This window comes from Nomascus leucogenys, chromosome 2, assembly GCF_006542625.1.
Source record: "Nomascus leucogenys isolate Asia chromosome 2, Asia_NLE_v1, whole genome shotgun sequence".
Classification (NCBI taxonomy): Eukaryota; Metazoa; Chordata; class Mammalia; order Primates; family Hylobatidae; genus Nomascus; species Nomascus leucogenys.
Genome location: NC_044382.1, coordinates 41,451,495 through 41,467,518, shown reverse-complemented (window position 1 = coordinate 41,467,518; position 16,024 = coordinate 41,451,495). Strand labels below are relative to the sequence as shown.

General features: G+C 39.7%; 1 protein-coding gene across 2 annotated transcripts in view; it reads right to left on the bottom strand.

The window, feature by feature from the left end:
- The window catches only part of SPOCK1 (SPARC (osteonectin), cwcv and kazal like domains proteoglycan 1), a 529,839-nt gene that overhangs the window by 263,078 nt on the left and 250,737 nt on the right, over window positions 1–16,024 (bottom strand). The window lies entirely within an intron of this gene.

The following is a 16,024-nucleotide window of genomic DNA, read 5'->3' as shown; positions in this document are numbered from 1 at the left end:
CCTGGATTAGAGAGGGAATGGTTTAGAATCAGCTCATACAAGTACACACTGTGCAGACCCTAAAAACTAGTTCCTTTCCCTTATCAATTCCCCACTGGTCACACACATAGATGCACAGCAGGAAAACATCTACTGAGCACAGAAATATGTCAAGCCTGGGAGCTTCCTGAACTGGACAAGATACCTGAATATAATGAAGAGCTCATTTCAGCAAACTATACTTGGTCACTGGTAAACCCATAGCACCCCCACAGCCCCCAACCAATACCATTCAGATCTAATTACTCTGGGGTGAGGACCAACGCAGGGATGAGAGGCATGTTATCAAAAACCACTTTAGCACTGCTCCAGCTCACAGCCACACTGCCCTCTATAATGACTTCACCCAATTAGCTTGCTAGCAGTCTGCCTTTTGTAAATCAGCGATGCCAATGGAATGAATTCTGCACCGAAAGGGAAGGGCAAGCAACTGGTAATTGCATGGAAATCATTAATTGACTTTCAGGTTAAGTGAATTATCATTATTTCCTCAATTTGGTGGCACTGTGTGCAGATGAGGTCAAGCGGGCAGCCCACCATGAGCTCCCATTCCCAGCACTCACTCATTCAGTGAATGGAAGTGGCAGTGTGTGACTCTCTGAGAGGCAGGGGACTAAGGGTGCTGGGCCCTCCCCCGAGAGCCCCCCATCTACTTAGTCCCAGGAAGGAACATCCCACAGACAGGCCATACACGGAAAATGTACACATCTGTGAACTGCTTTCACTCCTAAAATGAAGTCTAATGAGTTTAAGACCTCTGCCTGGACTGAGGCTCTGAGTAAATGATGCTTTACTGACATCTCACAAGAACATTTAATTCTCACAAGTTTCACAGGGAGCTAGGCTGAACAAATACTCCCTTTTGTGAACAAGATGTATGGTGTTAAACAAATAATTAGCCTTTATTTCTGGAAAGAAGAAAGAATATTTTGCCCTTATTCAAAAAGTCAACATGTTAATAACTCCTACAATTCAGACAGCAGAAGGGAAGAAGAGGACGCAGTCTCTAAGGCATTGGTTCTTGAGCTTTAGCGTATGTGAGGATCGCCTGCAGTGCTTATTAAAACACAGAATGTCTGGCCTCATTCCCTGAGTTCCTGCTGCAGAAGATCTGGTTGGGGTGTGGGACTCTAACAAGGTTCCAGGGGATGCAGATGCTGCTGGTCTGGGGGCTACACTTGAAGGCACTGCTTCAGGAAATAGGTTTTTTTAACCTCAAATTACCTACAAAAACTCAAATTTATTTTAAAAGCAATACATAATGGTGGTTGAGAATATGGACACTGGGATGAAGGAGATCTAGATTTAAAGTGTGATTCTTCCCTTTACAGCTGTGTGATCTTGGGCAAGACTGGTTCACCTCTTCAAAATAAGCTTTCTCTTCTATAAGTTGAAATTAATTCCTGTGAGGAATTAATTCCTGTAGAGAGAATTAAAATGAACTAATATATGTAAACCCAAGCTACTTATGTTAAACTAAACAATTACTCCAATTAACAAATGACTGTTATCAGCAGGTCTTATTAGTACTAATGAAGTGTTAACAAATTATTTTGCATAATATGCCTCCCCAAACAGACAAACCCTATTTTCACTACTGGCTGAAATTTGCACTCACATACACACTGCAGTCCTTGAAACCACTTATTCCTTTATGCTAAACATGCTCCTTACAATCTTGCTCACAATGTGAAATTATTTAGAAAACACTCTTTCACAGAAAAACTAAATGTAAGTTCTTTAAAATAAATGCTACACATAAAAGGCAACTCAAAATGAATCTCATTTATGAAGAGCAAGCAAAAAAAATTACCACATAGAATCAAGAAGCACAATAAAAGAATAGTATGTCATGACCAAATAGAGTTTATACAGGAAAGGCAAATATTGCACAATATCAGTAAATCCATAAAACCAGTGAATATTAATAGAGCTCAAGTAAAATCATGTAACCATTCCAAAGACGCTGAAGAAGTACTGAGCAAAATTCAACCACTGTTGGTAACAACAAAAATACTCAATAAAATAGGAACAAACATACTTCCTTAACATGACAAAATATATTTTTCTCAATTACAAAGCTAAGATCACACTTAATGGGGGCAACACTAAAATACATATGTGATAGTGAGATACACATTTGATCTTAGCCAAAAGGCTAAAAAGTGATTGATAGTGAGATATAGTAAGAAATATTTATTTGGTCTTCATTCCTGGTTCATGGCACAGAGCTCCTAAAACCCTTGGAATGTGAGTGATACATGGGAGAGAAGCATCTTTTGGTATTCACAATAAGACCCTTTTAACCCCATATGAGTTTATGCTAATGAAGTGACTCCTGAAGGATGGCGGCTGGTTTCCAGAAGAGCCAATCATGTGATTAAAAGATTTTAACTTGCAGCACTAATCCCCAATTTCCAGGGAGAGGAGAGGGGCTAGAGATTGACCTAATCACCATTACCATTAATTTGATCAACCATGCCAACAAAACAAAGCCTCTATAAAAACCGTAAACAATAGGATTTGACAAGGTTCTGAGGTGGTGAATGCATCCACATGCTAGGAAGACGATGCACCCCAACTCCACAGGGAAACTCCTGCACTTGGAATCATTCTAGACCCTTGCCCTATGTACCTCTTCATCCGGACTTTGATTTATATAATTTATAACAAACCAGTAATAAATAAACAAAGCATTTACCTGTGTTTTAAGTATTTACCTGGCAGTGTGACCCATTATAGCAAAGTATTGAACATGAGATGGGAGTTGTGGGAACTCTTGAATGGATAGCCAGTCATCAGAAGTATGGGATTTGTGACTGGCATCTGAAGTGGGGGGCAGTCTTGTAGTATTGAGTCCTTTAACTTGTGGGATCTGACACCAACTCCAAGTGGATAGTGTCAGAATTGAACTGAATTGGAGGACACCTAGATAATGTTCACAAAGAATCAGAGGATTGCTTGGCGTGGAAAAAAAAATCAGATATTTTGTATTAAAAGTGTTATGTCTATAGAGAAAAAGTTTTTCCCTTCAACAGACAAGAAAAATCAAGATCAAAATAAGACAAGCGAATTCACTACCACCATTGTTATCTTACATTGAATAAGGGAAACTAGGAAAAGCCTAAAAAGGTATAAAAATGGTAAGGAGTACTTAAATCTAGGACTTTTTAAAAACAAGTTGATTATATACTTAGAAAATCTAAAAGAATAAGCTGAAAAACTATAATAAACCCAACACAGCTCAGAAAGCTAGCAAACTACAAAATTGACTTGTAAATATCCATAGCTTCCTTATATGCAAACTTCCATCAAGTAGTAGACCTATGTGAAGAGAAAATTCCATGTAATATAGTATATATGAAATAAAATACCAAGGAATTGACTAAATAAGAAATACACCAGAGCTATAAGAATAAAACTTTAAAACTCTTCTGAAGGACACAAAAGAAAACTTGAACAAATCAGAAGACATACCATGTTCTTGGACAGTGTATTAAACCATTCCTGCATTGCTATAAAGAAATATCTGAGACTGTGGTAATTTATAAGAAAAGAGATTGGATTTGCTCAAGGTTCTGAAGGCTATCTGGGATGCATAGTGGCATCTGCTTCTGGGGAGGCTTCAGGAAGCTTCCAATCATGACAGAAAGCAAAGGAGAGCAGGCACATGACATGGCAAGAACAGAGCAAGGTGGGAGGAGATGCCACACATTTTTGAATGACCAGATCTTTCCAGAACTCAGAGTGAGAGCTCACTTATCATCAAGGGGATGGGCCAAGCCATTCATGAGGGCTACGCCCCAGCAATCCCAACACCTCCCACCAGATGCCATCTCCAACACTGAGGATTACAATTCAACATGAGATCTGGGTGGGGATGTCTATTTAAACCATATCAGAGAGGAAGACAAACACACAGAGCTGTCAACTCTCCTTAAGGAAATTTGTAAATGTAATGCTCTCCTAATGATAACCTTGTTTTTAGGTTGGAGATTATACAAGTTTATCATTAAGCACATTTAGAAAAATATAGGACTATCAAAAAAAGAGAGACTCTGAAAGAGAAAAGTCATGAGGAAAGACAAGCATATCAGGCAGTGTAACATTATCGAGCAATGATTAAAATAGTGTGGGACTGGTACTGGAATGTGACTATAAGACAAACAAATAGATCTGAATACAAAGTCCAGAAACTAATCCAAATACAAATGGAAATACTTCAGTGTAAGCGAAGATGGCATCTCAAATCAATGTACAAAAAAATGTATATTCAAGTAGTGACACAAGGACAACTGGATAGCATCTAAAGAATAAAGTTGGTTCTATATCCTACATCACATACCAAAATAAATTCCAAATGGATAATGAGATCAATGGGAAAATCCTATTAAATTGAGGGGTGGTGGGAGCAAAGTTAAATTTAAAAAATAATGGGAGAAAAACTAGAAAAATCTCTTATTAACCTCAAAGAGGAAAAGGCCTTTAAGGCATGCCTGAAAATCCAGAAGCCATAAAATTCAAGGTTAATAAATACGAACACATAACAATGAAACTTTTACTTAGTAGTACACATAAGTAAAGTCAAAAGACAAACACCACCACAAGAAATTGATTCAAACTATAGGTAAAAGGCTAATATCTCTCTATATAAAGAGCTTCCAGAAGTTAACAAATGAAAGACCAAGGACCCATCTGAAAGATGGGCAAAGGACATGAATAGACATACTTACTGCCAAGGCTGGTTGGAAACAATTATTCCCAAATACTGACTGCTATGGTTTGGATGTGCCCCTCAAAAATCATGTACTGGAAATTTAATCCCCAATGCAACAGTGTTGGCAGGTGAAGCCCAGTGGAAGATGTTTATGTCATGAGAGCACCACCCTCAAAATGATCAATGTCAATTATAAAATGATTCCAGTCTTTAAGTTTGATCTCTTGCTCTCTGTCACCCCCTTTGCCCTTCAGCCATGGGATGGCACAGCAAGAAGTCCTCACTAGATGCTAACCCTGATCTTGAACTTCCCTGCCTATAGAACTATGAGTCAATCAATTTCTGTTCATTATATAATATCCAGCCTGTTGTATTCTGTTATAATAGCACAAAGAGACTAAGACATTGATCATTATGGAATGGGGACAATTTGCCAGTAGCCATCAAAATAAAAAATGCATACATCTTCTGACCCAGCAACTCCTCTTCTGGGAATTCAGCATATTGAAGAACTGGCACATGTATATTAAATGACATATACACAAAATTATTCACTCCAGAACTGCTTATGATAGTAAAATACTGGAAACAATTCAAAGACTTATTAACAGAGGATAGGTTGAATAAGTTATGGTCTATTTAACACTAAAACACCATACAGGCCAGCATGGTGGCTCCCACCTGTAATCCCAGCACTTCAGGAGTCTGAGGCAGGCAGGCAGGCCTCTTGAGCTCCTGAGTTCAAGACCAGTCTAGGGGACATGGCAAAACCCCATTGATATGGTTTGGCTGTATCCTCACCCAAATCTCATCTTGAATTGTAGCTCCCATAATCCCCATGTCACGGGAGGGACCCGGTGGGAGGTAATTGAATCATGAGGGTGGGGTTTTTCCCGTGCTGTTCTCATGATGGTGAATAAGTCTCATGAGATCTGATGGTTTTATAAAGGGCAGTTCCCTAGCACACACTCTGGTGCCTGCCACCCTGTAAGACTTGCCTTTCTTCCTCCTTCACCTTCTGCCATGATTGTGAGGCTTCCCTAGCCATGTGGAACTGTGAGTCCATTAAACCTCTTTTTCTTTATAAATTACCTAGTCTCAGGCATTTCTTCATAGCAGTATGAAAATGGACTAATACACTTTTCTTTACCAAAAAAAAATACAAAAATTAGCCAGACATGGTGATGCACGCCTGTAGTCCCAACTACGCAGGAGGCTGAGGTGGGAGAATCACCTGAGCCCAGGAGGTCAAGGCTGTAGTGAGCTGTGATTTCGCCACTGCACTCAAGCCTGGGTGACAGGGTGAAACCCTGTACCCCCAAACCCCAAAAAACCATACAGCTGTAGAAGAATAAAAAAGGTAACAATTATCTCTATGCACAAACACAGAAAGATCTCTAAGACATATTATTTACAAAAAGCAGGGCGGAGAACATTGTGTATAACATGTTCATATGTCTTGGAGAAAGAGAATATATATACACATGCCAACTAATGTGTGTATCAAAATTCCTCTGGAAGAATACAAAGAAACTAATAACAGTGGTGACAGGGTGAGAAAATTGAGCACAAAGAGACTTTTTACTGTACTTCTTTCTATTTTCATTCCTGAACCAACTGAATTTATTCCTTATTTAAAAACTACATTCAATTAAAAAATTAAAAAAACTAAAAGGAATGTGATCTTTTCTGGGATGATTTTTTAGAAAATGTTACCCAAACGTGTCCTGGGAAGTGCCTCATCCCACCTACAACTGAGCCGCTGATTTTTCCTTGGCTTGTTCTTGAGCCCCATGTTTCCTTTCTCTTAACAGCTAATACCTGGGGAAAAGCATGCTGAGGTCTTAAGATGCCACATAATCGGCAGCTATTTTTTAATCCCTTAAAATTACAATGAAACTCACCCAAACATCAAAGGCAGGCTAGTATTTTATATTTTAAACTCAGTATCAGAGCCTTTCTATTTTTATGTGTTTTCAGTCTCACTTTCCTAAGACCAAAGACATCATTAAGAAGATGATTTTCTGAAATTGATAGAAAAAAAGGTGAGTATTTAAATGCGAACTGCTGTATTCACATATGGGTACCATCCAGAACAAACTGATTTAAAGTTTGTAAGATAATGGAAGACTTATTCATGTAGAAAACCTCCTACCTCTCTGTGTTACCAAAAGACCCTAAATTAATCCACGTAAGAAATGATTCTGTCCAAATCTACTATTACATTTCACAGGAATTCTGCAGGAAAAATGCCATAATTTAAGACACTGATGGTGCTGCTGATTCAATTTTCTGCTTGCATAAATATCTGCTAAATCCCTTATTACGAATGAACACAGCTAGCCTCAGGTATGAGACCTCCAGTTCTAATCACTGCAGCCACCAGAACTAATGATTCCATAATGACTCGAAACTGATAAACTAGCAGGCCAGCCTCACCCACCACACTGTTCTGCAGGCTTGCATTAACAGCACTAGCAAGGAGAGTCAGGATCCATGGGCAATGAACAGGGATTAAAGGATTATTTAACCACATAAAAGCAACGAGGATGAAACTATTTCTAATAAGGTGGCAATGGCCCTCTTTCCCAACAGTGGTGGCAATCTCAGTAAATATTCCAGAGAAGAGTGTTGCAGCTTAGGTTATTATTGATGAAAGCTATAACTCTAATAAAAGTTCAGTGAGTATAAAAAATGTCAGAGATGGTTTTGTATCATGTCTAATAAAGAAAGGCACATAAAAATAACATGTTGCCTATAAAGAGACTATATTACATTCAATACAGGTACTCAAAAACACAAAGTCAGGGACTTAAAGAGTCTGCTAGTGGCACAGGGATCCACAAAAAACAAAACTGCAAAATTCAATGTGTAGAAAATTCAGATGTATGCTGGGACTTGGAGAGACTGCTCTGGGAAACCCACTGCCTTTCAGGTAACTGTGAGCCTGTTGCTTCCACTATGCGATTTTCAAAATGAAGATATTTAGGAAGAAAAACACGTAACAGAATTTGAAGGGGGAAAAAACCATTTTTGAGGCAACTAAAAAGAAACTGTACATATTGAAGCTGAATCCTAGATGCTTCCAAAAAGCCATAATACCAAAGTGGAAAAATTAATTTCTGACAGAACTATAAAACACAGTAATCAATTTTGAATTTGAAGTTAGGAGAATGTGAAATCTGTGGGCCTTAATTTAGTAGTATCTGCCAGATGACAAGAGTCCCACTTGACACTGACCATCAAGATTTTGTTCCACCTTCAATGGAAAGTGCTCACACCTAGCAAAAAAGGAACTGGGGCTACCAAACCTATTTATGACTGCAAATAACTCCACAGGGCAAGGTGCTGGGTGCCTGTTGGTACCTGGGTGCCCTTTTTCCCACCCGATGCTCTCTACCATGCCAGTTTCTGTCACCTTGGCCTAGTGCCCTCCAACATAAGAACCAAAGATCCAACCCCCTACAGGGTGGGGAAGGCAGACTCTTTCAAAGATCTTTGTTGGTTTTTAAATACTAATTTTATTACTTACCAATGTCCAGGACAAAGTTTACCTCTACCTAATAAGAGAAAATTGCTCATAGAAATGGTTGAAAATTTTAAAGGTTGATTTTAAACTCTCAGTAATTCAAAATAATCCTCTACAGATCTGAATAAAAAAGATAATGACTCTCTCCCTCCCCCTCATCCTCCACAACATTAAGAACGTATTAGTGAACATGACCACGTGTCCCACTAAAAGGAGAAAATAAATATTACTGGCATTAAGCTGCCAGGTGAGAGCTAACATAATTAATAGTAAACACATCATATTTCACTAGGATTCTCCTTGATGCCAGTATTAAAAATAATCAATCATCTTTTCAACTTAATAGCCAATCTGAAAAGTAATTTGAGAAAAATAATTGGTTTTAGAAACACACGGATGTAAGTGTATCTTTCTATGACTTTCTGGAACTGTACAAGGCCATTCCTAGTACTCATATAACATTTATAAGAAATAATTATACCTCAAATGATTATTATGCCAATTGTTGGTTCTAATCAATAGTTAAGGACATAGCAGAGGAGGGAATTCATTAAACATTCAATATTGCTCCTTAAAAATGAAAGCAAAATTGAGGGCAATAAAAGCATCAAAAACTTAGTGGAGTCAGAAAAGCACAAGTTCCAGACGAAATTGCCCAGGCATGGAGGGCTCCCGCTTTGCAAAGGTGCACAGAGCGTTCTGGAATTGAATCACAGAGACATCCACAACCTCAAGCCTCAAGGGATGTATGGTTAGATGGCCCAATCATGAATTCTCTGCAGCATGAATTTTCTCACAGCTGCATTTGTTAAAAAAAAAAAAACTGTCTTGAGATATTCATGGGATCCACGATTAAATAAGTTTAGGAATCACTGTATATGCTCCCTGTCTATTAACATATAAAAGGCTTTGAGAAGTCCAGCAAGAAAGATGTCTAGCTAATGTTTAAACTAATGTCGTCCCAGCTTCTCTGACCAATATGCATGCCTATAATAACTATTAACACCTATTAACAGGACAAGGACCATCTTTAGGAAAGGTTTCTCTCTGGATTTCTTAGTTGTCCTCTATGTCCTACTTGAACAGTTAGTGATGGGATGTCAATCCCCCTACAAGCAGCCCATTATTATAGTCAACCCTACCTACTAAGAGGAAACAGCAGAGTGGACACACTTCAGGTTTTAAAGTGAATCTGACCAATATTTGAATTCTCACTACCCACTTAATCACTGTGTACCCTTAGCAACCTCTTTAATTACCTCTGAGACTCGGTTCCATCATCTGTAAAGCTGGGGTAATAGTAACCATTTACAGTAACGCTGTAAATCTTAGAGACACTATCTATAATGTGACCAGTAATCAGTCTGCCATCTAGTACTACTGTCATTATGATATGACATTTCCTTCTATCAAGATAAAGTTGACCTCCCTATAACCTACATCCATTAAGACTAGTTCTACCTCCTGGAATCAAAGAGAACATATTTTCTCCCACTCCCACTTATTACATTGGCTTTTCCCCAAATTAAACGTCCTCAGTTCAACTTTCCACCAAGGCTTCCAGAGCTTCCACTGCCATCTCCACATTTCACTGCTTCTCATATCTCCAATTTTGCTATTCGCTTTGTAATGATGGACTCTAAATTTGATGGCCCTGACAGGGGTAAGGACAGTGTGACCTGAGGGGGTCTTCACCCTTGGAATCTGCCATGAATGACCACTCCCACCCATTATTCTAGATCTCATTCTGTCCCACATTCAGCCTAAAATTGTCCAAGCAACCTTGCCCAACATGTGGCCATGGCACATGACGGGTAGAAGCAAGAACCCCAAAACAGCTGAAAATTACAGAATGAGTTTCTGGCAGCCGCACTGAGCCACATGCCTGGAGCTTCTGCTACACTGGTTCTTCAGGTGAGTCTTTAGATCACCTAAATCAGAAGCCCCATCCCAGACCTGCTGAATCTAATCTCCGCGGGTGGAGCCCAGGATCAGCATTACAGCACATACCCTCACACATCTTCAGGATACTTCTGTACCACAATCCTGCAGTTTGGAGGACATCTAAAGTCGAAATTCACTCAACCTGCAAAACTCTCTGAAGGATGAAGAGACATCAACCAGGGTAAAGAAGAAACCACGGAGGGAAGGCAGAACACGGCAGGCAGAGGCTATGAACAAGGCACGGATAAAAGGCCCATGTGCCAGAGTGAGGAACGGGCAGAGGAGGGCACTGTGAAGGGAAGCTGGAGATGAAAATCAGTGCCTGGCTCAGGGCCTGGCAAGCAGCAAACTCAGTTCTTGCACCGAGAGCTGGAGGAGCTCTTCCAGGTCACTCAGTTCTGGTGCAGGTCAGTGGCAAACATGCCAGGTTTAGACTCCCCCTTGATTCAGATGCCACCAGCCATGCAGAAATTATGGCCTTACTATTGTGAGTACCCATATCATCCTATGATTATGGAATTAATGCAAATTGTGTAATTTCTTTGCAATCTCTCTTCTGCTTATGTATCCATAATCAACCACAGTGCAGAAGACATAACATATACCTCTTCTGGACCCCAGCTGTACAACCAATTATCACCAAATAGATTTGCAGAGCACTTAAAAAAACTGCTTATCTTGTAGTCCATTTTTGTGTTGCTATAAAAGAAAACCTGAGACTGGGTAATTTATAAAGCAAAGAAGTTTATTTAGCTCAAGGTTCTACAGACTCAGTTCAAGGGCATGGTCCTGGAGTCTGGTGAGGGCTTTCCTGCTGCATCATGACGTGGCAGAGGGGGTCAAAGGGGAAGAGAGGAAAACCTGAGGGGGTGGCCTGGCTTCATAACAACCCACTGTTGCAGGAACTAATCCATTTCCACGAGAACTAATCAGTCTCACCAGAACTCACTACCTGGGTAAAAGCACCAAGATACTCATGAGGGATCTGCCCCCTAAAACCCAAACACCTCTCATTAGGCCCCACCTCCCAAAGTCAAAATATTGAGGATCAAATTTCAACGTGAGCTTTGGTTGGGACAAACAAACTTATCTAAAATATAGCAGTTTTAGATAAAAGTTTAGATGCAAAAGGCTTTGGGTTAACTGTTCTTATCTATTTCGCTACACATAACTTAGAGGTGAAGGATTAGCTACCAACAAACTTTTAACATATTAAAAATAAAATTTACTATTCTTTTGATCTCATTACTAAGTGAGGAAATATAGAGAAGAATATACTTTCTAAGCCCTCTTTTCCCTTAAAAATCTATAGCATCTTAATCTTTATACCCTACTACTTAGCCCCTGATATTATAAAACCTTAATATATCTTCTATTTTATGTGTATGTGTCAAATTCACTCATTGATTTGTTCAGTTAGTCAACATTTGTTGAGCACATTTCTGCACTTGGGTCATATAGGTGTAAGTGACCCACCATCCTGTCCTCGAAACTCACAGTCTGGCAGAAACACCTGTTTCTATGTCTAGCTGTGAAGCGGAAGGCAGAAGCAACAGCTACTTCTGTGACTCCCTCAGAACCCTTCATTGATCTCTATCATGCAGTAAACTAATACTTACAAAATTTTGAGATGACTAGTGATCAAAAACAGAGTTTTGAAGTCAGCTCTGTGTTCAAAGCCTAGCCCTACCATTTCCTCGTTCTCTAACCCTGGGCCTCTCTGAACCTCAGTTTCCCCATCCACACAGATAGGGATGAGAATAGTCCCAGTCTTACATGTTCATCATGCATATTCAAAGAGATGATTCATATAAAGGGCTTAGTACAGAAGCTGGAATATAGCCAGTGGTCAAAATCAGTAGACATCAATTAATGTATAAGCTATTAACAATTCTCCGTTAGGCTTTGAGGAACATTTACAAAGATTACGGTTTTCACAAAGCATTGTTGCTTCGCCATCTGAGAATCTTGGCCAAGGAGGTCCAGAAAACATTTCTTATGTTATCAAAGAAAAGGTGACTTTTCCTTTAAACAGAAGTCAAAGACCATGATGAGAACTGGACCCCAAAACCTTAATGTCACCATGTATTAATTCTCTACAAACTGTTTTGAAGATGAAACACAATCTATTTTCTCAGCCAACAGACAACTGGAAGCATTAAAGGAGGCAGGAAGGAGTCAATTTTCCCACCAGCAATGCTATTCTTTGTGGACATTCATGGCTCAGGCAAACAATTTGCTTGAGAGTTAATGTAAGAAAAACATTAATTATCAAAAATGCACATTTCCTTTGATGCAGTGGTTTCACTTCTAGGACCTTATCTCACAGAATTATTTATAGATGCATGATAGATTTAATTACAGCATATTGAATGAACTATTTTTGGTAATAACCAAAAACTAGAAATAAATCCAACAACGGAATCATGGTCAAATAAATAACAGTATTTCAGAAGTACACCACACAGAATACTATGTTATAAAAATTATGTATTGATGGACAAATTTTTATGGAGCACTAAGATGTATTACATGAAAAAGCAAGTATGCAGTTAAAAATGAATATGCATGCATACATACTGATATATTTACATAGTCAACTTCTAGAAGGATGCAAAATGCTATTAAGAATAGTTATCTATGGGAAGAATTATTAGAGATAAAAAGCAACAGGAGAAAGAGTTATACTTTGCATTTTATGTACTTTTGAAGTATTTGAATTTTTTATGCTATGTGCATGTTTATTTTACCTAAAAAAACTTTACAATTCCAAGCTGTCAGTTCAAAAGCCAAAATGCCTTCCCAAATTATAAGTAACACTGAGCTAAAAAGAAACACATCCAGAGGAAATTACAATTAGACATTCCTTGAAACATTTGACAATCTTTACAATAAAGGCAAGTAGTATTTTTAGTACAGATTTTTTTTTTAAGAAATAAACAGTTGACAATCAGCTACTCTCCTTATTATGTGCAGCATAGTATAGCAGAGATTAAAACCTGGTTGAGGAGACACACTTGGATTGGAAACTCAATTCCAGGTGACTGTAAATCAGGGGTCAATAATCTATGACCCACAGCCAAATCTGGCCTGCCACCTGTTTTATATAACCCACGAGTTAAGAATTATTTTTACATTTTAAAGTAGGTGAAAAACTTAAAACAATATTTCATAACACATGAAAATTTTATGAAATTCAAATTTCAGTTTCCACAGATAAAATTTTATTAAAATGCAGCCACACCCATTTATTTGCATATTGTAATGCAGCTTCCCTCTACAAGGCCAAATTGGGTTGTTGCAGCACATATGGGCCCCAACAGCCAAAAATATTTATTATCTGACCTTTCACAAAAATAAATTTGCTGATTCCTGCCCTATAAACTGACTTAATTGAGCCTCCGTTTCCTTACCTGTAAGATAGGTACAAAAATAGCCTCAACTCCACAGAGCAGTTATGAAGCTTGAACGTAACAATGTATGAAATGCTCAGCATGTACTGGTTTTTTAATATTACTTCTCACATTTTAACATTGAAATCAGGATTTTTTTTTAACAGTCAATGGCATGTCTGAGTCCATTCATAGAAGTGGGGGAAGCCCCACTGCACAGCCTCCCTGAATGCTCCCTCAGCTACATCCTCCCCACTTCCTGCCAACACAAGCTGCTTGTCCCTGTGTGCAGAGCCTTGGGAAGCTGAATCTTTCCAAGACAGCCTCGAGAGGACACACGGAATGGCTTCAGTATTCAGGAACAGGCTGTATTATGCTACAGAGAAAGGAAGTAAATGAAAGCAGCCTCAAGGGCACATCATAAGAGGGAGTACCAGGGATATTTACCAGTCCATGAAGATCAGAGCAAACAGATGTTCCAAGCTGGATTACTTGGGCTAAAACTGTACAAATCACACTTGCCTGTATTAGCTCACTGATTCTTCCACCAATTCAGCAAATTAGGTAGCACCACCCCTATTCTATAGACCCAGAGAAGTCTGGGACATACCCTACACACCAGCTGATGGCATGGCAACACCAGAAAGTGGAGTCTCAGCTTCTTCCCATCTTACCAGCATTTTCTTAAACTTGAGCGTGCATCAGAATCAACCAGAGGGCTTGTTTCAACATAGATTGCTGGCCGCCACACCCAAAGTCTCTAATGCAGCAGGTCTGAGGTGAGGATGGAGAATTTGCATTTCTAACAAGTTCTCAGGTAAAGACCACGCAGTTGTCTGAGGGCCATGCACCGAAAACCAATGAATTATATCACCAAGCCACTGAAAACGTAAAGTTCTCACCCCTCCTCATCTTTCACACCTCCTATTCCTCAAAGTGAATCCCAACCAACCTCACCCACACAATAAACTATTTTCTTGTTTGTTTGCTTCTTTGTTTTCAGGAAAACAATCACACTTGTCTTCCCATTGTCTTGATGGGACTCACTGCAAGACTAGGAGCCAGGAGACTGCAGATTAGTCCTGATCAGCCAGTAACTAGCTGGGGAGTTTTTGGCAAGTGACTTCTCTCTAGCCTTGGTTCCCCCTGTGTGAAGTGAGAAAGCCAAATCAGATTATTTCCAAGAGCTTCCCTATTGAATACAATGTTGATGCTCCGATTCAACAGAGCAGCCTCCCTGCCTGAGTGGTCACCTTCAATCCATGAAACTCATAGACGGGTTCCCCTCAGTAACGAATGAACTAAAGAAAACTACTGGGTGAGACCTGTTTATGTAGGCACCAGCAAAATGGTGCCACAGATGGGCTTTTAGATGTCTGCATGACACCCAACTTTAGGTAATAAATAAGCTTTAAATCATTAAAAGACAAGATGATGGGAAAAAAATTCAGATGACATCTGTCCTAAAAGCAGCTTACTTTCCTCTTACCTTCCCAGGACCTCCTCTCTCTCCTGGTGACCACCTCCCTAAATGTCCAATAGGTGCCTGTCTCTCTGTATCAGTCTCTCTTTTAAAATCTTTGGTCAGGGATAAGGCCCAATACATGATTCAACGTGTGCTGTTTCCATTGGGCACGGAAATGAATAGCCTTAGAGCTGCTCTGTGCCCATGGCTCCCAGGCCAGTACCAGGCATTCCACAGCCAGGTGGCTGACGGTCCTGCTGGGGCTCCCCAGGGGCTAGCCAGGGATCAGAGCTTCCATGAGGGTGGCCAGCGACCTCCCTAGAGGAGGGCTGCTCAGCCTCCGCCCTGCTGACATGAGGTCACTGCTATGGGGCTGTCCTGTGCAGTGGAGGGTGTTGAGCAGCATCCCTGGCCTCTACCCTCTAGAAGCCAGTAGCAGCCCCCGTCCTCCAAATTATGACAACCAAAAATGTTTACAGACTTTGCCAAGTATCCCCTGATGGGCAAAATCTCCCCAGTTGAGAACCACTGTCCTAGATACATAAAGGGTGTCAAGAACAGAACACAACCTTCAGAGCCAGATGGGCCAGGGTTTAAATCCCTCTTGGCCACCACACCAACTGGTTAAGCTTGGCCCATACCCTTTTTTTTCCTTTGCTTCTTATTTAAAGAGTAAGACAGCTCACAGTAAAACGTTCAGATAGACGGCATAAAAAAATTATGAAGCAAAAAGTAAATACCTCATACCCCTCTCAGCCCATTCCTCAGAGATAATACATTATGATTTGGTACTGATTCGGGTATTTTATATGCAAATACAAGCATTTGTCAGATACATACATACATAAACACTTTGACATAATTAGGATCATATTTGACATATTATTTGCTTTTTTTTTTTCTTCGAGACGGAGTCTTGCTCTGTTGCCCAGGCTGGA